The 23,272-nt window shown below is 41.6% G+C and overlaps 1 pseudogene; it reads right to left on the bottom strand.

Moving 5' to 3' along the window:
- LOC109390688 (eukaryotic translation initiation factor 3 subunit H pseudogene) overlaps positions 1 to 23,041 on the bottom strand; it is a 67,249-nt pseudogene extending 44,208 nt beyond the window's left edge.
- Positions 23,042 to 23,272: the final 231 nt, after the last annotated feature.

Genomic DNA, 23,272 nt, shown 5'->3' with positions numbered 1-23,272 from the left:
CAGGTGGGGGCTCAGTCCACTTGGTTTGCTGTTTCTGCCACTGTGCTCAGTTGCAGGGCCACGCCTGTCCTGCTTCAGTCTTCTGGTTACAATGCAGGCAATGGCTCAAGGCAGACAGGCCTCGAGGACAGTTATGAGGTGGCAAGGGAAACCCAAAAGGAAATGGACAAAAGAAATGTAAGTAAGACACATTAAACCATTAGACTTCTCAGGTACACGTTTCAGATCTGACGAAAGCTGCTTCTCAGCCAGGTCCCCACCACAGGCTCTCTCTACTGGGACCCCTCTGCTCCCTGCCTGCCTCTTCCTCATGGGCACCATCTATGTCCTGCCACTGGGGATTCTGGCCTCTTCTCTACTGAGTTCCAAAGATGCCACTTCAGCTCAGCTGGTCACAGTTCTTCCCTTGAGGGACTCTTCTCATCCACAGGCAACTGGAGTTTGGTGAGGAGGAGCAAAGAATGGTCTTATGTTCCCAGCTCAGATGGTTACCCCTGGGTATCAGTCTTAGAATGCTGACTCGGGTTAGATGCTCCCCATACAGAAAATCAATTCAGAGTTAGACATGGAAGAGTGATATCCTTGAGCTGCCAACACACCCAGATTGAACCCAAGTCCTAAAAGGTTTGTGACTAGTATGGAGTTGCCAAATAATAAACCACAACTTCTCCATCTGCCTGTTGACCACCTGTGGCAGCAGTGGCAAATGTCCTCATCCATTTAATTCCCAAATTATACTATATTTCCATATTATAAGCATTAATTATTGTGTATAGACAATACAGAAACTATAGAAAAGCAGGAGGAAGTGGGGAAACTCACCCATAGTTAGAGATACCTAGAGATAAATACTATTAACATTTTGGTACGTTGATTTCCATTCTTTCACCCTAATATAGTACAGATTGCATTACTTATACAATTTTAATTTAACATTATAATATGCACATTTTCTCGTGTTCATATAAATTTATAAACATGTAATGTAAATATATTTACACAATATATTATTGACATATTAATAATTAATATATTTATCCATTTTATATAGAATAATTATAATATACACACATATCTAAATATATATTTGTAAATATCTTTACAAATATAGGTTTGTGAATATATTTATATAAGTTTGTAAGTATGTTTAATATTTTTGTAATATATTTAATGACTGCATGATAATCCACTGGATATAAGATAGTTTGCTTAACCTAAATGAGTCAAAATAAAGAAATCCATTTCCAAGTATCCCTGTTATTATAAGCATTTCACTGAGCTCATTTGAGCCTCTGTGTGCATACATTATAATATATATCATTATTTTATATATATTAAAAGCATTATTTTTGTAAAAGATCTGTTCTCTAGTTATCTAGGAGAGTTAACAAAAAAGTGTCATTACTGCTGTAACCAACCCCTTTATGCATAAACACGTTTTAGGTATTTAGGCAAATAGGCTAGTTTCTTCACAGTAGGTTCCCAGAGGGGGACAAGTAGGTCAAAGAGTATGAACTGTGTGAAGGCTTTCTGATACTCTTTGCCAAAGTTCCCTGGCCCTTTTAAAGGGACAGGAGGAAAACTATTTTGTGACAGCCACAGAGAGTCTTACTAATTCAAGGGAACAGATTTGCCCCTTAGCTGATTTGAAACAGAATAGAATGAATATTCTTTTTCATACTGAAAAACAGCGCATTAGTGAGTGACCCTCATGCAAAAGTGCAGCCTGCTTCTTTCATTCCTGAAGGCAAATTAACATCCATCCAGCCTACCAAAGAGGCGCTTGTAGGATTTCAAAACTCCCCCAGAGCTATCTTCCAAATGTTAACAACAGTGATTTTAAAAATTTATATCATTTTACATTAATGACACTTTTTTTTTGTTAACTCTCCTGGATAACTGGAGACTAAGCCTTTCACAAAACAATTCTTTTAAGAAATATATAAAATAATATACATATATTATAATGCATATGAACATTAATATGCACATACACACAGACTCGAATGAACTCAGTGGAAATTCTTATCGTATGTCTTTGATGAAGCAGATTTAATTTCTCCCTTTTCAACACATACAACAGTTTTCAGTTGCATTTCAGTTACACAAGATAGTTGGTATCATCTGCTGTTCCTGCCGAAATGAAGGCTCTTCTCCCCTTTGTCACGTTACACATGGATGAATGGAAGCAGAGGAATTTCCTAACAAATGACTCTACCTGCTGCTCGGCACCATTCCCTCTCCTTCTGCCTCTCAGACAGACATTTCTTGCCTCTCCAAAGCCATTTGAATTCCCAGTTCAAAGAACCTTTGTGCGATGGCCAATTTGTTCCCAAGAGCACTGGACACATATTTCATGGGTGGTGGCTTTCTGCCAGTCTGATCCTGCAAACATTGCTTTCGAGAATGCTTGCCAGCATGCACGCCCGAGCACAGCCAGCTGCCACGGTCAAGAGGGCCATGGTTTAATCATATTCACGCGGGGTCCTGTCTCTGGTGAGGTGTACTGAGTGCCCACTGGGTGGTTCACGTCCCTTTGAAGAGCAGACTGGTGGCAACTCCAAGGGAGGCAAACATACTAAAATATTGTAATCAGATTCCCAGGGCACAGTTTTTTCCTAGCTCAGCAATTAGAGATTTCCCCCCAGAAATGTTATTCATATGAAAGTCTTTAAGTAAAAAATGTTGTACTGAAAGAGGAAGGGGTTACACGTAGATCTATAGGCAGTCCAGAAAGATGTGCACAGATGTGTGTGTGTCCGTATTTTTGTGCACACTCACATATACCACACTTGTACACCCCAAACATATGTATGAGATAAACAGCGATGCTGTTCTACCATCTGTGCATTGGGGTAGAGGAAACAGTCCTTTCCGAGGTTAGACATCTCTGAAGGCTCTTTTAGCCTGGGCCTTGATCATATGCATAAATAGGCTTTTCACCGAGTGGATGACTAATTCGTTCATCTTGATTGATATTTAAAACCGACAATGTACAGATCAACACAAATCACCAGGGCAAAAACATTTGGGACTCAGTTTAGTGAGAATACCCCAAAATCCCTTGGGTGGTAATTTTCTCACAAGCACCAAATAGCTTTCACAATTGTTTTTGCAAATGATACAAATTAGCACCCAAGATCTGAAAAGTCTACTGACTGTAAAAACATTGGGGAATTCAGCAGGGCCCTGGGTAGTTTGGCCAAATATACATATTAACCTAGATACATGCTGGCATATAATTTGGGGACTTCTTACAGCAAAAAAAAAAGTTAAGACTCCAGAACCCTTCTGCTATTTGCACTTGGAACTCCCAGGTGGACAAGATCATCTGTGAGGCATTTTTCTCCTTTCCCCACAGAACACTTTACCAATTTCACACAAATACTCTGAGAAGTTTTAAATATCCAAGATGCTTAAAATCTGCAGTTTCAATCCTTTTCTTTGTTAGGAAATGTAGATACCGCACAAACAATGTGAAGGTTTTATGGGTACTTACTAATATCTAAAAAGTCCAGGAAAACTCTAGTAAGACATAACAATGGCATAACTTATTAGATCTAATTATGCCTAGAGAAATAAGAAGAGATTTTCAAAGCAATCAGCTCTGATTTTGGTTTATTTCTTTCTTCAGACACCTCTGCCTGAGTCCAGCACGAAGTCAGGAGCAGGTGCTTATTGTACAAATCCTGCAGAGGGAAATTTCAGACGATAACATACGCCATGCTGGAGCAGGAAGGCTTTGGTTAAAAAAAAAAAAAAGGTGTCATCAAATGTGAAATGACGAAAAGAAGAGTGCCTATGCCTTTCTCACTGTTTACTCGTAAATGCTCTTTCCTTCCTTTTGCTTAGCGCCATTTCCTTCTTCAAGACTTTCCTGACACCAGGAAGACTGGATGTTCCAACTCGTATACAGCATCTGCTTGTACTGCCCTTTAGCATTTAGCCTGTTCTACTTCCACTTATTCATTTCTGACTCCCAAGCTTTGAAGATGCTCAATACATGTGTGTTAATGGAACCCCGTCTTTTTGAATCACTGTTCTTTTGCAAAGCATTTCTATATGCAGTTTCCTCATGTGGGAATGCCCCCAAGGTCAGCAATGGAATGTTCCAAGGTCAGCAAGGCACATTCTGTGAACTCACTTTTACAGAAAAGATGGTGCAGCTCAGAGAGATTGCATGATCTCCCCAAAGTCATGCACCTACTAAGATACAGTTAGAACTTCCAAGCAAGCTGCTGTGACTGCTAAAATAAAACAGGTTAAATCAGACAAAAAAAAAAAAACCACATTCTTTCTATCTTTTGGAATTCTCTAACAATATTAATGAAACAGCTTGAGATGAGTACATGTTAGGCTCCTTATCTTCCCCCCCCCTTAAGATTTTATTGGGGAATTGGGGGAGGGGAACAGTGTTGGGGAATTGGGGAAGGGGACCAGCCAAGTTGTTGTTCTTTAATCTTTGTTGTGGAGGGTGCCAGTCGCCATCTGGCTTCCGGTTGACAGCTTGTGGCCTCTAAGCTCAAGGTGCTGTTTTCAATCTTAGTTGCGGGTGGGCATAGCCACCATCCCATGCAGGAGTCGAACCGGCAGCCTTGTTGTTAAGAGCGCACGCTCTATCCACTGAGCCATCCCGGCGGCAGCTCAGCTCAAGGTGCCAAGTTCAGTCTTAGTTGCGGGTGGGCATAGCCCATCATCGAACAGGCAGTTTTGTTGTTACACCAGCTGGGCCATCCTGCCACCTGTTGGCAGCTCAGCGACAGCTCAGCTCGGGCACAGCATCACTGGCCCATGTGAGAATCCAACAGCGGCCCTGTTGCTTGGAGCCCGCGCTCTTAAGCAACTGAGCCACTCGGCTGGCCCGGCGCCTTATCTTTTACCTCTGGGGAATTTGTAGAAAATGAAGCACTTGATGAAACATAGTTATCAAGCCCCATTAGTGATGGTTCCCACTGCCTACTCAAGGGATAGTGGGAAATGAGTAATCATACCCAAACTGTATATCTGCAAAACCTTCCAGAGAGATTTGGGGGCTCAGTCATTCTACAGAACAGCAATGGGTGAATAGTGTTGTGTCTTTTCAACCAATCCTCTTCCCCAAAGCCCCAGTATTTTGCTTCAAGTGAAATCAAGTTCAAGTAAAAATAATTTAGAGAACAATATGTAATAGGGAAAATGTCACAAAAAGTGTTTAAATGACCATTAAAGGCATCTGGAAGGGGAGGGGTAGTCCCAACTCTGCCTGGAAGACTCGTAAGGAGACAGGACCTCATGTTTGTATATAAGTTTCTAGTCTTTTTCTCCTTTTTCTTTAAGACCAGCTAAGCCCCACTGTCTAATTCCTTGTTGCCTCATTACTCTTTGGATCTAATATGTGAAGCGACTTCTGTAAGCAAGAAGCAATCATTCTTGTTTCCTTTGAAATTGATTGGAAATTCTAAGTGACAGGGTATGATATGGACCTTGAAGTGACATAGTTGGAAATAATGTTTCTGCTAAGCCTCGGTGTAGACATGTGTCCCATAGTACCTGGAATAGGGGTGGGGAAACCATGGCCAAATCCGGCTGCCACCTCTTTGTGTATAGGCTGTGAGTTAACAATGGTTTTAACCTTCTTAAGTGGTTGGGGGAAAAAATGAAAGAAGACTATTTCGTGACATGTGAAAATTATATGAAATTCAAATTTTAGTAGCCATGAAAAGTTTTATTGAAATGCAGCCATACTCATTCATTTCCATGTTGACTCTGCCTGCTTTCATGCTAAAACAGCAGAACTGAATGATTGTGACAGGGACCTATGACTTGCAAAGCCTAAAATATGTGCTATCTGATTCATTACAGAAAAAGCCAGAGTTAGAAGAAAGCATTGCTGAGGCAACATGAAGGGTTGTAGACCTAATACATGTATATTTTACAGATAAATTCAATATGGTGTTTGGAAAAAAACCCCAAAAACACCGTATCCTTTTTCTAAACTGATAAGCAAGTTTCTAAAAAGTTAATGGCAATTAATAGGGCATATAGTCACAGGCGGCTTCCATGCCCCTATTCCTAGCCTGAGTTTAGCATTCACTGCATTGTAAAACTTGCAACTAGGTGGCCAGGTTTGGTTATTTAGTCATATTATTTTCTTTTGCATTCTCTTAACAACTTGATAAATTATTTGTGGCACCACTCTCCCAAAATAGTTTCTAATCCAGATTAAACATTTCAGTTAGTAGCACAACTAATGGAATCCCGAAGTGTTCAAATAAGAATTGAATTTTAAAACTATATCAGGCAAAGGTTTGGAAAATTCTAAAGAGATGGCGTTAATAATGGATTAGTAATGAGGAGCAATCTGGGAAAATACAGCCCATAAACAATTACCTTCCTGTTTAATTCCTCCCTCATTTACAATACACCAAGCAGAGATTTTAAGTGGGAAGGCTGTCTTATTCTACAGGGAATCTATTGAATTTAGTGCTTAGAATGAATTCATTTGGGAGTGTTTAAAGGCAATTTTTTATCTTGTTAAATTCATTGTATTAAAAAACTAATAAAAAGTGAAGAAATATTTTGCATTACACAGTGTGTGCCACATCTCTGAAATTCCATACTGTTAAGTAGACATGTTTGCTTTAAAAATCTAATTACTATATTAAAATCTATTTCAGGAAAGGTTTAATATATCCTTTAGTGGGCAAAGGCTTGAAATTTAAAAAATAACATGAAACTCAAATCTGGACAAGAATTCCTTTTATAATCTTCAAAACCCAACCGCTGTATGGTGTTAGAATTGGTTGGGGGGGGGCAGCGGGGGAGAGTCTCTGAGCTTAGTTAATACTGTAATTACGATAGCACATTCCCAAAACATTCACCAGAACACCCACAGGCCTCCGTCTTGAAAACTTGCAACTGCTGTATTCCATGACAAAATCCTGTATGTATGTGTGGGTTTTGTTGTTAACTCTAGGTTTGAATTAGAATTCCCTATCTTACAGCTTGGAGCTAAACTCTGTTTACAAAACAGTATTTACACTTGACTAATTTTGCAGATCAAACTAATTAAATCAATTAAACTGGTGATTAACCAAATGAAGGCTGATTGCAAAAATTAGTGGGTTTATTTTGGAGGACTGGAAGTAAGCTAATTACTGCAGTGATTACTTGAACCTGGAGTACTCTAAATGTGGTATAAATTGAAACCTCATAGTGAATTAGGCTGGGAATTCATTACAGTTTAAAGCACTGTTAATACTATTCAGTCTGTTCCTCCTTGGGGAAAATTCCCTCTCTCAGTGTTTTGTATACTGATAAACAATCACTAGGGTTGTGTGCTTTTTGTAGTGCAACCCAGTAAAATTGGGGACACTGGAGAAAGTTATTTACTTTCAGAGTGATACACACCAGTGCCCGTCAAACTTTAATGTACATTCAAATCCCTTGAGGATCTTCTAAAAGGAGGAATATGATTCAATGTGTTGGGGTGGGAGTGATGGTTGGGGCAGGAACATGAGGGTCCTGGGTTGGGAGGTGTATGTTCATGCCCACGTGCACATGTGCACATGAATATGCACAAGAGCTAAGATTCTGTTTGCTTATCAAGGTCCCTGGTGCTGCTGATGTTGCTGGGTCCTGAACCACACTTTCAGTAACAAGCACATACACTGAAGTGGACATATAAACTGTCAGCATTAAACGGCATGCTTCAGGATGGGATATAGAGCCCAAGTTACCATTCCATTCCTTGATGATGAAAACTGACCCACTGTGGCTAGAGATGCCTGAGCATCAGCTGATGTCAATAATGGATACTACTGATGGGTCCTCATTGAGTGGTTTTTCTCATCGTCTTCTCATGCAGGCGTGTTAGTAACAGAGTATTTATGTCCATGCATAATGCACTCTACTAATTGGTTTTTAAAGCATATCATTTTAACAAAATGTGAATACAGCTGAGTTTGTGGGCTACAGTTGCTGATTTAAATATCACTGAGCTTTCCATTCTCTGTTTTGCCTTAGTTTCAGATTTATGAGATGGTATTTACAATAATAAAAGAAAGGCTTCAGCTTCTGTTCAAAGATGCAATTAAATGTAGGCGAGAGATGTTGGTTTTATGCAAAATTTTGAAGGGAAGCAAGCAGCTTCTTTCTGTAGCCAAATTGGAGGATAGACATGTCTTTATTTTCAGTATTGCATTAATTCTAGATATTGGTGGGGGGGGGAGTTTATTTTCCCAGTTAATCAAGGAACCTGTCATTGACATTTGGTTTCCTGCGTGTTGCAGGTTCAAAGCAAGGAACACCGTATCCCTATAGGAAACCCCACAACCTTTAGTAACGACTATTCGTTGCCATTTGATAAGTAGTGACCCCTGTGTGCCAGGGGCTAGAGAGTGCAAATTTGAATAAATTAAGACCACAGACTGTTTTAATAAGAACAGAGCTTTCAGAAAGAAAGGCACATTTGAAGAGTTTCCATTTGATGGAAGAACAACACTCACATGGCTACAAGAAACAGCTTTATCTTAGGGATACATTGCTCAGGGCTTTGTGTTAAAGATAAGTGTTAAGAAACACTTGGTTGCAATTCTTTTTTAAATGCTTCTTAGATTATTTTTTTCATGCTACAAGTTCTGTGGTAGAACTTGAATTTTTCCTAGATGCTTGAGACCTTTGCAAGCTGCCTGCTCCCTGGTCCCAGTATGAACTTGCAACTCTGAATCTGTGGATGGAGGTGAAGAAGGTGCAGGAAGTTGAGCTGAATTTGTATAGATCCCAGAGAAGTGGCTTTAAAAATGAAATATTTGATGTAAGTTTATCCAAATGGCCTCTTCTTTCTAAAACTTAAATATAGCAAACAAAAATTATAGGCTGGAATTTTTAGTTGAATAAGGTTTTATGATGGTAACCTTTGTAGAGTTTTGTCAAGCTGAATTGGTTGAAGATGTTTGACATAAAAATTGAAAGATTTCCTTATTAAGTGAACATCATTAGGATATTTCCACTAATTACCAATTAAAAGCCTGGAGAATTCCTAATTATGGAAGATGACAAAAGCAAATGACTAATCAATTGAGAGGCTGTGCAGGTGATGCTTGCCTCAATGAACTCACCACCATTTGGGACTACATGTTTGGATTTTGTCCACTGAGCTAGAGTGGTTGGACTAACTTATCTATCTCATGGGGAAAGATGACAGTCACTGAAAAAAAAATATACACACTCACACACACACACACACACACACACACACACACACACACTATGGCATCCAGGTGTGTCTGTACATAACTCTCCTGTATACACATGGGAATCCTAGTATCAGTTACAGTATCAGGAAGTCAGTTCATTATTTTACAATGAGAAGTCTTAGCTCACTTGGGCTGCTATAACAAAATACCAGAGACTGGGTGGCTTATAAACAACAAACATTTATTTCTCACAGTTCTTGAAGCTGTGAAGTCCAAGATCAAGGCACCCACAGATTCTGTGTCTGGTGAGAACCAGCTTTCTCATTAATGGCCATCTTTTTACTTTAGCATCACCTAGCAGAAGGGACAAGGGAGCTTATTTGGACCTCTTTTATACAGGCTAATCCCATTCATGAGTGCTCTGCCCTAATCACCTCTCAAAGATCCCATGTCCTAATACCATCTCCTTACAGGTTTGGATTTCAACATAGGAATTTTGGGAGGACACAAACATTCAGACCATAGCAGGAAGTTCACCTGTCTAGAGGTCAGATTGTTCACACATCCCTACCCAGTGCACCCATTCCTTATAAGAAAAGCTAACAGAGACCAGTTATGAGAAGCTTGCTGGTATTAAGGAGAGCATCTCAGTAAAGATGGTATGAGGCACTTTTACCTTGTCAGGGAAGACTTCCCTAGAGCATTCTATGGATGGGCACTGACAATGATTGCCTCCAGGAATCTGGTTTTTAATTATTCTATGGTTCTTCTAAACCTCTCCATACATGCCTCTTTCTCTTAACAGGATGCAATGATGTTGATTAGGTTATGGCTTATTAACTATAACCCCATCCCTGGTCCAACTTTAAGAGATGCATCCCAGATCACCTTGAATGTATTTTGGATCTACCTAAACCTAATCTCCTTGTTTTCTCCCATAGCTAATCACACATAGTGTATGGACCCTCAGAGAAATAGTTAACCTAATTGTCCTCTCCATGTAGAATCCCACCAGTGAAAGCACTTTTTGGTTCATATGTAAAGTCAGAATTTGGAGAGCTTTTCTGAGTATAATTTCTTCTCTCCTTTTCTATCTCTAATTAAGAAGACACCCTGTAGGTTGTTGGAATCACTGAGTTCTTAGCATCTGCCTAATAGCTGTGGTGGCAGAAGAATCCAATCCTAGAGATACGATTCCATGTCATTCTACAGAGTGTGTGTTCACTATGGGTTACTTATCAACATTTACTCCTTCCTTCTTTCTTGCAAACATAAACTCAAGTTTATGTAGGTATCTACTCCTCAGGAAATGTGACCACAGCTCCAGGGTAAGTCCCGATTAGACTAATCCAAGCCTGGTACTCTCATTTCGATTGCCAGTGATTAGTTTAGAAGAAGTCATATGGCTGAATTTTAGCCAATGAAACTGGAGTGGAAATCTGCTTCAGGCTTCTAGAAATGATGCCTTCTGTTATGAGGCATGAGGGAGAAATGGGCCACTTCTTCCTGCGGAGGTGAACCTGTGTACCTGCTGGCCTGGGAAGGGAGCCAGTCTGAGGGCACAGCTGACATGTTGACATTGGCAGATGGGAAAGATGGAAAGGCCATGGGCCCTTCATGACAATACCAAGCTGCTGATGGAGCTGGCAAACTCAGGACTTCCTCATCATGTAACACGTTTCCCCTTTTTTGGTTTATGTTTAAATTTTTAATGAAATGTATTGGGGTAACATTGGTTAATAACATTATATAAGTTTCAGGTGTACAACTTTATAATATGATATCTGTATACTCCATTATGTGCTCACCACTCATAGTCTCCTTCCGTCACTATATATACGAGTATGACCCCCTTTACCCTCTTCATCCTCCCCTTACCCCCTCCATTTCCTTTTTTCATTAAGCCTTTTAAGTGAGGGTCCCTGTTAGGTGCAGCTAAAAGCAACAGAAACTTTTATCCTTGATAAGGAAAGCTACATTTTTTTTTCTTATACAATCCAAACTTTTTACTCTTTCTGTGTTTGTTCTAGACAAGCACTGGGACTTTCATCCTGCCTATTGAGTCCATCTCTTTATTTTTTCAGATAAATAAATGGCTTGAATAAAAGAATCCAGGACTTGGATACGCAAAACTGGACCAGAATTCTCTCAGTTATTGTCAACCAAGAAGACCTAAAGCTTTCTCTTGTTGGCTCACAGTTCCTGGGAAAATGTTTGCTCTTGAAAATTGAGTAGACTCAGCCACTATTCCCAAATCTGTCTTCTGCTGCAAAGAGTCCAGGTAAAGGATACATTTATTTTGACCAGATAGATACTCTCAACTGCACTGCTGCAGTTTGGAATTAACAAAGCATATTTAAGGTTTCAACCAGGTCACTTTTCCACACCTCTGCACTTTTTCTGGGTGCAGCATTCAAAATGTTAAGCTAATTTGCATTTGATTATTTGATTATTTCAAAAAGTACACATTCAGGTATTGAGTTACCGGTATGGGATGTTAACACAAACAAGGTAAATAGCACAAGGTAAATTACAACGTGGCGGTAAGTAAACATAGCCACAGATTAGAATAGCAAACATGTAACCCACTAATGAAATGTATACTAGCCTACAGTGGAGATATTTAATATTAAGAGTGCAGTCTCCTTTAACCTGGCAGCTAGGGAGAGTCTTTCCTGAATATTCTTTTGGGATCTGATTTACGCAGGGTAATCAATCCATTAGCCCAACTTGCAGTGAAAAGGATTAATTTGTCTTATGATATTGCATGATTTCAGGTATGAAAAGAATCAGAGAGAAATCCTCTTTTCTTGGGACCTTGAGGAAGCCTGACATGAGCTTTTGAAAGATTTCACAAACGAGCTTTCACATAGATACATTCATGCAACAGTCTTGAACACCTGATACGTGAGACACACCAGGCATCTCATGAGATGCTGGGAAGTGTGTGACAATGAGTCAGGCTTAGATTCTATGCCCAGAAGGATCCCAGATAAGACCTTAACTTAGAATGGTGACGGAAAAAGAGAAAAATGACTCCAAGATTTTGCACCTGGAGAACTGTGAGGAGCGTGATGCTACGAGGGAGATGGAGACATTGGGAAGGTTTCTGGTTTCAGATGAGCTTAGATTTCAGGGTCTTTAATCTCAGATGATGCAGGCTAGGTCTGTAGAGAGATGTACATTTTTAAATTTTATTGGGGAACAGCCATGATCATTGGTTACACATTGCGTTCATGCTACAATGTTATAGTTGACTCTTTTAGGGAGAGCACAACAGCTCACAGTGGCCCATGCGGGGATCAAACTGGCAACCTTGGTGTTATGAGCACCACACTCTCACCAACTGAGCTAACTGGTCACCAGTTATGTTGGTGACTAGTTTCCAACAGTTATGTTGGAAAACAACACAGAGATGTTTTTATGCAGTTGGATATAACCAGACTGAATTCCCACTTCTATGAAACACTCTGATTACATTTATCTTAACAAATCTTCTCTGCACTAATAACTAGACCATCCTTAACAGGCAGGCTTTTTGGTTTGGAAATATATTATTACATAGTAATTAAATATTAGGCCTGAAATACCCAGCAGATCACTTTGCTTGGCCTTTGTCGGGCCAGTCCTGAGCACAACATTGGGAAATATCACAGCCCAGTGAGAGCTCTGTTTCTGACCATGACCCTTGGATGAGTCAGTTAGTCTCTCTGCACTTTGGGTTTCTTATCTGTAAAGGTAGTTTGGGCTAATTAACTCCAAAGACTTGCCATGATTTCTGTACTATCTTAGGATATTGTTCGTACCCCAACTCTCTTTTGCCCTTGACACTCACCTCCATCAGAGGCGTTTAATAAAAATATATATGGCTTTTTAGCATCCCAAAGCGTAGTCATTATTTTCATAATTGTTTCTTGTGAGCCCTGAAATGGCGACATTATTAATGACACCTCCAATCAGATGAAGAAATTGGGGTATGGAGAGATTAAGGGGCTGTCCAAGGTCCATGGCTGGTGCGTTGAGCCCAGGCCCCCCTTCATTTCTCCCTTCCCCCACAAATCCCCTCCATCCTATATGCTCCAGTCTCAGGTTGGTCCACTCTTGAGTGGACTTTAATAGGGGACCTTTTCAAAAGATACTACTAGCCTTTGGGATTGCAGATAGAGAGATTTTTAAAAACTTTTTATTTTGAAATAACTTTGCATTTACAGAAAAGTTGCAGAGAGCAGAGTCCTATATCCCTCTCATCCATCTTCTCCTAATGTTAACGTCTTACATAACCATGGTACATTTGTTAAAACTGAGAAGTTTTATTGATACAATCCTATGAACTAAACTACAGACTTAATTTGGATTTCACCAGTTTAAATTTCTAATGAACAAATAAGGAAATTTGAGACTGGAAATAGGGTCAGGGATATAGCCTTCTGGCCTCCATCAAATAATACCATGTACTCTATGTGTGCAACACGGCTGACCACATAACAGCATCAACTTCTCACATGACGCGTCCCCACCCTTGATGAGCGAGTCAGGGGACATGGGTGCCTCAGGGACGAGAAAAGCAAGGGCCACAGGGAACGTTGCTTAAAGTTCCAAATGCCTCAGTTTTTGAAAAACACACCAGTTAGCAGACCAAAGACACATTCCAGATCTTGTCTTTTAGGGACAAGATACTCACAATCACCATCCATCATTTTCTAAGTACAATCCTTTCCTGGAAGATACTGCAGTATTATTCAAAACGTGCCAAAGTGGGCAGGAGATCCCAAGAGTAATTGTGAGTTATGAGGTCACGGGGACCTCATTGCAAACTATTTGCAAAACTTAATTGGGGTAATAAATAAAGTAAGCATGTAAATTAGATTGAAGACTACAGGGTGAATTAGAAGAAGGCCATTAGCCTGCCTAGTCAAAATGCCTTCTTTCTGTTCTGTAACATTTGCTGAGTTGAACTGTGAATTGAGGAAGCATTCAATTCAAATATCCTAAAATTTCATAACTAAAATAACTTGGAAGCAAAACCATTTAATGAGATCCTTTCTGAAAAAGATGTGAACTTTATTTTTTTATGATTAGGTACTTAGGTATTTTCAGATAGAGGAAGGTCTGGCTTTCACATCAGAATCTACCTGCCACCCCCTCGCCCCCACCCCTCATGGTGTGAATCCATCTTAATCAGGATACTTAGAAGCAAATGCAGAAGAAGAAACAATAAAGCTCAATAAGAATGAAACAAGGAAGCCATTTCCAACCCTTGAAAACAAATAGATCTGTAATCTGAAATGGGACTGTGCCTCTCTCCCTTTCTTTTTTTTTTCTTTTTTAAAGAGGTGGTGAAAAGCAACTTCAAACCTGACATTTCTTTTTCACATACCTGAAGAATGAGTAAATGGGTTTCTTACAGGTAAACATGAATATTTTTTAAAAATAAGAGAAACCCAACGCCCAAATACTGCATCTAATCCTCCAGCCCAAGTCAAGTCTTACAGCGGCTTTTTTTTTTTTTAAAGCAGTTGATTGAATGAATACAAATGCCTCTCTGTTGTCACTTGGGATGCCACTTGATATATCCCATTTTCTAGACTCTAATTATTCCATTTGTAGACATGAATGCCATTTAGATGTGAGCTAATTCAGCATGGTAACTCAATTAGATTTGTACCGACTTGGATTTATGAAACATCAATGGGTTCTTGGTGAGACCAATGGGACTGTGAGTGATTCATCCTGAAGTCACACGGACACAGCCTCTCAGGAGTTCAATTAAACATGCCAGCCACGAGGATGTTTTTTAGCTGGAATGTTTCACAATTAAAATAAAAAAAGATTTCTGTGTTCCTCAGCATGCATGGCCCAGCAGAAAAGACCTGTAATGACACAGGTTGAAGTTTTCTTTAGGTTATATGCTGTCGCCTTCAAAGAGGGCTCTTTCACTCGGCTGAGCTTCAGAGCACCTGTGTGGCTGCGCTCACGGGGCCAGTCTCAGTCGATCCACGCAGCAAGGATCATGGAGTTTCATGTTGCCTCATGTTCAAGGGCATGCAATAAATGTTGGTTGAACTAAATTGCTAAGTTTTTCTTGGAGCCTGCGTCTGCATCTTGGTTCTGAGAGCTGAGAGGCAGACGCTGACTACCGAACTCGATTTACAAAAATATGAGAAATCTCCAAGTGCTGAAAATTATGCTATTTTCAGCATCCAAATGTGACCTGTGGTCAGAACTGGAGGGATACAACTTGAAACCAGGACTGTCCTCTAATGGATACTTTGTAAAAGTGAACTTTTTAAGGAAATTGTGTTACTGTGCAATTCTGTGCTGGGCTTGGGAACACAGGTAAGCACCTGCGTGTTACACAGATGCTCACAGACACAGTTTAACGCTATGCCGCCTTGGTATCCTTTCTGGGAAGAAGCTTGGCAGTGCCAACGTCACTGCTTGGGGTGCCGCTGCCTCTATAAGAGCTCGCTGCAAAACAAATGCTGAATGCTATTTTTCATTTTCACCTTTTTTTGGTAAAAGTGAAAATCCTCTTTGGATTTCTTTTGGTTAACGAAAACAGGTACTAATGTATGTCTTTCATAAAAGCAAAGTGGTGTAAAGCAAACTTTCGAAAAGTGGGGGATACCTGTACTTGGAAATACTGGGTGAATTCATGAAACAACGTAACACGCATGAACTCATTTTGTCAATGATGAACAGCTTTGGAAATATCTGTTGTCATTTTTCTAAATCAAGTCTTAGATAAGAAAGACAATTACATTTGTTTTTCCAAGACCTGGATGAGGGACAACATAAAGGGGAGAGAGTTTCAATTTTTTAATACTTCCTTATATTCCTCTCTATTTAACCCTGATATTTACTTCTATTGGGAGACTGATTATTAGTTATAGAACAGTAGTAGTAGAAGCAGTAATACTTGGTTAAATATTATAAATAACAGTTGCCTTGCATATCGTGATTTTCAAATTGCAGTTTTACGTAACTTGTATCATTTCATCCCCATAACACTCCGGTAGAACCAACATGATCACCTCAATTTTATAGCTGAGGAGACTCGTCAAGAGAGGTTGTGTGTCTTGCCTAAGGCTGCACAGCTAAATCTCAGGGAAGCCGGTATTTCCATCTTATCTTCTCCAGTTAAATTCTTCTCATGTGATATAACAGAAAAGAGCCTGGGTTTTAAAATCAGAAAACACTGTTTTACTTTCTAGTTTTATCATTTTGAATCTTCTAAACCTTGATAGGGAGATGGATTTAGCCTCAGCACATGATGAATCTGGGGGAATTCTTGAGTTTGATTTGAGTAAAAGTTCCAAAATTTGATCCTTAAAATGACTCCCTGGGACGGCCTGATGATCCTGGCACAGCATCAGCAGGCTGGGTGCAACAGAGGAGGGCCTCATGTATGCAGGGAGAGGAGGTTCTCCAAGCCTGTGCACCTCAGTCTCTACTCTCACAGGAACCTTGACTTACACTGGAAACACAGGGTAGGCCTTTTATTGCTCCTTCTAGCTTCTGATTTAGAGTAATAGTCTCTGCAAAGATTTTCTGAAGAGCCACCTGACAGAGAGTTTATTTGTACTCCATTTGCATCAATTAACATATGTATAATTCACTGCAGTCTTGCTGTACCCACACAGTCCAACCCACTCTCCTTGGCGTGTTTTCATTCCAGGAACTGCCCCCTCAAGTAGCCGAGAACATCAGAAAGACCACAGCCCTGGGAGCCAGGAACGGCCACACCTCCGCCATCCTGCTCTGTGGGTGCCCCATGGGACTAAGTGGCCACCGGCTGGCTGCAGTCTTCAACCATTCACCCAACCCTTCCAGCCTTATTTTCCTCATCTGTACCAATGGTACTGTCCTCAAAAACTGTTGGAAGGATTAAGTAAAATAACACAGGTGGAAGGAAACATATGTCTTTTTATAATCCATGTTTGTAAAGTACCACGCCTTAGAAATGCATGCTTTGGCATATCAAAGACTCTGAGAAGTGAACTCTGTGGGAATTTGTTTAACGCAACATTTCACAAACTGTTTGACCACAGAATCCAGTTTTCATTTACAGTTGTGTGCCACTTAACGACAGGGCACATTCTGAGAAATGCGTTCTTAGATGATTTCGTCGTTGTGTGAACATCATAGAGTGCACTTACACAAGCCTAGAAGGTACAGCCTACTACTGTGTTTTCCCCAAAATAAGACCTACCTGGAAAATAAGTCCCTAGCATGTTTTTTCAGGATGCTTGTAATATAAGCCCTACCCCAAACATAAGCCCCAGTTAAGATCGTCAGCCAGACATGACTGTTTGAATAAATGTAGATTTTTGTACATGAATAAACGAATAAATGTAGATTGTTGGAGCAAAAATTAATATAAGACCCAGTCTTATTTTCGGGGAAACATGGGACTGTAATTGTGTGTGCTATACTTTTATATGACTGTCAGCACAGCAGGTTTATTTATACCAGCATCACCACAAACACAGGAGAAATTAGTTTAAGTCCTACTGTTGACTTTTTTGTGTAACGCAGGTGCCTGACTTAACCTTTGATTACAGAGGCATCCATTTGAAGGAGGCACCCACCCCCAGGAAGACTATCTGGAATGCACACATTGCAAGCACATGACTGGATGAAGAGCCAGGCCGCCTCCCACACTGAGCCTGCTTTGTTTTAGAGATCTCAGTTGATTTAGATAACTGACCATTTGGGCTACATTTCTTCTTTCCTCTTCCTACGTTTTAAACTCCTGCTCTCGTGTTTTAAATTCACCAATAAAGAGTGAGTCCGTGAAACCCTAAGCTTCACCCTCGAGCCCAATAAAAGTGGAATCCCAGGCCCACGCATGCGTGCTCTCACTCACTCTCTGCCTGGGACCTCGCTTGTTTGTTCCAGAGCCTGTAAGTAACAAGCTTTTTTCCTTCCAAGTTTGCTAGTGGTTATCGCTCTCACAATCATAAGACCACAGGGTAGGTCTAATCCTAACACTGGTCTAGAAAGGGGGTGTGTCTGTGGGAAGCTCACGGGCCCAGCGAAGGCCCCAGGCATTTCTAGTGGGTGCGTGACTACCGATAAGCTGAGATGGCACAATACAGTCATGCGTGGTGCTAGGGCTTTAAGATTTGGCGATATGAATTTTTTAGCTCCATTATAGTCTTATGGGACCACCGTCTTATATTCGGTCCCTCCTTGACCTAGATGTCATGTGGCACATGACTGTAATACCTAATGTCGATGTTATCATTAGCTTTAACCCTCCGTTGGGTGCAATGCATCTACTAGATGCGTGTATGACATTTATTTATTTAAACTGAAAATGAATGAAAATAACGTGTAAGCATGCTTATTATTTATTCAGAATGAAATTTTAATTTGCCACAAAGTAAAAACAATATATGTTTATTACATAAATTCAGTATAAAAATCAACAGAAATTCAAAACAGTATGTGAGATCAGCTGCGTCCGACGGAGGACTAAAGCACTGAGCCCACACCACCGGCTCTCATTGCTCTGCCGTGGGCAGGGTGCGGTGGGCAGGGTGCGGTGCCTCTGTACCCTTCTTCCTCCGCCTGCCTCAGCTTTCTTCTGTGTTTTTGGGCTTCCCCAAGTGTTAGCAAAGATGACTCATTCTACAGCCGAGGAACCCAGGAGAAAGAGCATTTCCTTCTCAGTAATTCTAGAAATGGTGCTGATCTATCTCGCTGGCAAACTCTGAGTCCTGTGCCCAAAAGCAATCATGGTGGGCAGAGGGAGGAACCTTCTCACTGGTAAGGCCCAGGTTATGTGCTTATTTCTGGAAGGGCCAGTCCTACGTAAGCCACGTGGACTGAAAATAGGAGAGGTTGGTTCTCCAAAAGAGTGATGTTCCAAAAAAAAAAAAAATGTTGGTTTGAGCTTTAGTGAAGGATTTCTACGCTAAAAACAAAACAAAAAACCCACAACAGGAGCACTTGTGTCATCCCTTTTCGATCATTCCTTTTCCTGGGACAGAGGTTCATAAACTTTGGTATACATAAGAATCCCCTGGGAAATTTATTGAAAATCTTGATTTCAGGGTCTTCCCCTACCTCTAAGATTCTCATTCCACCTTCTCAGGTATTGCTCAGAATCTGTCCTTTTTGCAAGCACCAGGTACAGGTGGCTCAAGCACCATATTTATTTTGAGAAACACAGGAAATAGGATAAGGTGCTTCTAATAGTTCTCAATCTTTGCTATATATCAAAATTACCTAAAATTACCTACCAAATCAACACTTGCAGGGCTGAGGCTGGCCAAGTAAGTTTGACATTGACCCTCAGGTGTTTCTGATGTGCCTTAAAACAGCTTACTGTGAATATACATCAGCTGGGCATCTTCTTAAGCTGCAGATTCTGATTCAGTAGGTTTAAAGGAGGGCCTGAAATTCTGCATTTCCAGCAAGGTCTCAGGTGCTGCTGCTGTGTCTGGTCCATGGGCCACACTTTGAGAAGCAAGGCACTAATGGCTGAGAACCTCGCGTGTATTTGATTTGCATTTTTAAAAAAGATTTTACTGGGGAATTGGGGGAGGGTAACAGACAAGTTGCTGTCCTTTTGTTCTTTAGTCTAGTTGTCGAGGACGTTGCTTCACTGGCCCATGTTGGTATTATAATTGCACTCTTCCTGAGTGAGGCAGTCGGTTGGCGGTCATTGGATGGCCGCTCACAGTAGCTCACAGCAGCTCACTAAAGCGCATGCCAACTGCCCGCCAGCCCCACTGCAGCCTACGCCGTCGCTAGCGACTCACTGCAGCCCAGCTCCAGGATGAGCTGTTGCTCACCATCTTAGCTGTAGAGGGCGCAGTGTCACTAGCCCTAATGTGGGATCCGAACCGGGGCCCTGCTGCTCAGAGCTGGCGTCCCAAGCCAACTCTTAACCAACGCGCCACTCGGCTGGCCCTGGTTTGCATATTTGTTTTGTTTTTTTTTTGGCTGAGCCGTTCTGCTACCTGTTGGCAGCTTAGTGGCAGCTCAGCTCGGGCTGGGGCTTGAACTGCTGTTGCTCAGAGCTCAAACTCTTGAGTGAGCTCTTAACCAACTGAGCCACTCGGCCGGCCCTGGTTTGCATATTTTAAGGCTGTGTCCTTCAGAGTCTTCCAGCCTGCCAGGCAGCACTGAAGGGCCTTGTCTTTCTCATAGGATTTGTTTATGCTGATATTTCTCATTTTGTTCTTGGCTGTACAGACCTCGTGTTCCAGAGGCTCAAAGAGAACATAGCCCAGCCCCTACAAACTGGAGCGCCGCATCTTCCGTTTGACGCCTGCTGTGATGCCCCAGATCTCCTTTAGACTCTGCAAAGACAAAAGTGATACAGGATTCCTTAGGGAGCTCACACTCAGGGTAACCACTATCCTGTTTTGCCTGGGTCTGTCCTGGTGGTTATAGCACTGAAAGTGGGACCCTGGCAGTCACGCTTTATTGAGAAAGAATAAAGAATATTATAGACCAGGGGTTGGCAAACTGCGGCTCGCGAGCCACATGTGGCTCTTTGGGTACGTTCCATTTCAAAAGTTTGCCGACCCCTGGAAGAGCCAATCCTGTCCCTCACAACACTTTAAAAATTATTCGAGAGCCATACATATATTTTTACATAATCACCATTATGTGAGTAATATCCTTTAAAATTTTTATAAATGAAACTATGATAGTTTTATTTTCATTTTCAATTTTACTTCAGAGCCACATATACGTACCCAAAGAGCTATATGTGGTTCGCGAGCTGTACTTTGCTGCCAGCTCTTTCATCTCAAAAGTTGGCTGACCCCTGTTATAGACCAATAACTCGAACACAAGGGAGTGACTACAGATAGGGAACCAGCTAATTCAGCCTGAGGAGAAGCCAGGTTAGAGCTGGCCTCAGAGGCTGATTAGGAGTTCACTTGGTTGGGGGCTGAGGATAAAGAAGGAGTGGGCATTGAAGGCCCCCAAAGGTAAAGGTTTTCAGGACTTTATACAGGTAGTCAGGAAAGACCTGCAGGAAATAGGGGAATGACAGGAAAGATATCTGTGGGAAGCCATTTCAGGTCAAAGGAGGTGCAGTGCAAAGGTTCTGAGTGTGCCTCACATGTGCAAGGACCAATAAGGTGACTGCTGGGTTTGGAGGAGAGTAAACGATGCAGGGTACACAGGAAGAAGAGGGACCAGACATGGGGCCAGGGGCAGACCTGACAGTGAGTGGGCTGGGAGCCCTTGGAGGAGGCCTGAGCACAGGAGGAATGTGATCCGACTTACATTTTCAGAGCATCACTGGCTTCTGGTTGAGAAGCCACCATTTGTGGGTTGTGAAGCTATTATAGTACCCCAGAGAAGAGATGACAGAGGCTCTGATAAAGGTGGGTGCAGGGGTGTGGTGAGAAGTGGCTCTCTGGGTCCACTGATTCCTGACATCATCATGGCCTTCCAGAGTCCAAAGAACTTGTCCAACTACCTGGGTCGCCTGGGTGAATCTCTGTACTCTCCCAGGGCTTCCTTTTCATCATCTATAAAATGATGCCAAACAGTAATATCTGCCTAACCAATCTCACAGGGTTCTCATGAGGATGCAGCGAGATCACAGCTTGGAAAGCATAGAGCAAAGCAGGAAGGAGACCGCCAGTGAGTCAGACACGCCAGCTAGATATCTAAGCAGCCTGTACAGAAAAAGAAATTATTGTGCCTCTCTTTGGTTCAGACAGTTCACACAGGGGTGCTACTGAATTTGAAGGTTAAACCCCAAATCATAGCTTGAGAGAGATGTTTATGATTGGTCAAACACCAGGTGTCTCAGATAAGGAAGTTGAGATGCAGAGAGAAAAGTGGCTTTCCCAGGACAACCTAGTTAGTGGTGGAGCCACACAATGGTCCTAGTTCAGAGTCTTCCTCTACCGAGTGGCCCATTCAAAAGCAGTGACAAATGCCCCGATCTGGAAGGCGAATCGAAGCACAATTCCTGTCAAAAGAAAGGGAAGAGAAGGCTCTCCGTTGTGAGGCATACAACAGCTGTGTAGCTTTCAGGCACATCATCGCATTTCATCCTCCCAATGACACCAGGATGTTTCAAATCCCCCCATTTTTCAAATAAGGAAACAGGCTCAAAAGATCAGCTGAGTCACCCCAAGTTACGTAGGTAGCAGGTGGCTAGGAAAGGATTGCAGTTCATGTCTCCCGGCACCTAACCCAGGGCTCTTTCCCCTGCCTTTAATGAAAACTTTTGGAGAGAGCCAAAACTGGTTTAATTTGGGGAGGTCTTATCTCTGTTGTTCTAATTATTCCCCCTAAATCCTTCAGCAGAGGATTCAAAGGAATGTGGCTATTTGTGAGTGTAGTCTAGTACTTATTAGAAATTCTGAGCTTTTACATGGGAAGGTTCAACGGGCTTACTGTGATACTTTTGAAGTGTTGAGTGTAAATTTAAGTCTGAAAAACATTCTCAAGCCAAGCGCGCTGACATGTTTTATATAAATGGATGCTTTACAGAGAGACATATGCTGAGGTTCACAGGTTGCACATCTCTGAACCCTAAGAGGAAAGAGAGCGAGAGAGTGAGATCAGGAAGGTACTGGAATCGGTGCAGAAATCACAGGCAAAACGGCTGTCAAGAAAGTTGACCTAAGAGACTCGTCCTTGCTGTTCATCCAGGATAGGTGTCAGGTCACTTGGTTGTAACTTGATTCTTTTGAATCAAGAGCTAGAAGAAGGTTTTAGGAGGCGAAATTTTCTGCCAGAACACAAGAGACAGGGTAAGGAAACCAAAGCTTGAGATGTCAGTATATTCTCTGGAGCTAGTCCTGGCAAAGGTTGATGTAGGCTTTGAATCCGCCACATGAATAAGGGTCCTCCCAATTTACCTTGGCAGCAGACATCGAGGCTTGAGAGCTATTCATTTAGCTGCACCAAGTCTCTTGGCAAGATATTGGGGGTCCTCAGGCTGTGAATCTGTGGGGTGAGTCCAGGGCACCATGGCCCCAGAGCTGTGGTTTTCTCCAGCAATCTCCACTCCCCTGCCTACTGTAACTGTGTTATCACTGCTGAGCTATCACCCTATTTCTGATTTGAACCCTAAGCCCAGGAGGATTGAAATCCCATCACAGACA

The sequence above is a fragment of the Hipposideros armiger genome, unplaced genomic scaffold (assembly GCF_001890085.2).
Source record: "Hipposideros armiger isolate ML-2016 unplaced genomic scaffold, ASM189008v1 scaffold_276, whole genome shotgun sequence".
Taxonomy (NCBI): Eukaryota; Metazoa; Chordata; class Mammalia; order Chiroptera; family Hipposideridae; genus Hipposideros; species Hipposideros armiger.
Note: the sequence above shows the minus strand (reverse complement) of the source record. Positions and strands in the feature narration are given on the sequence as shown.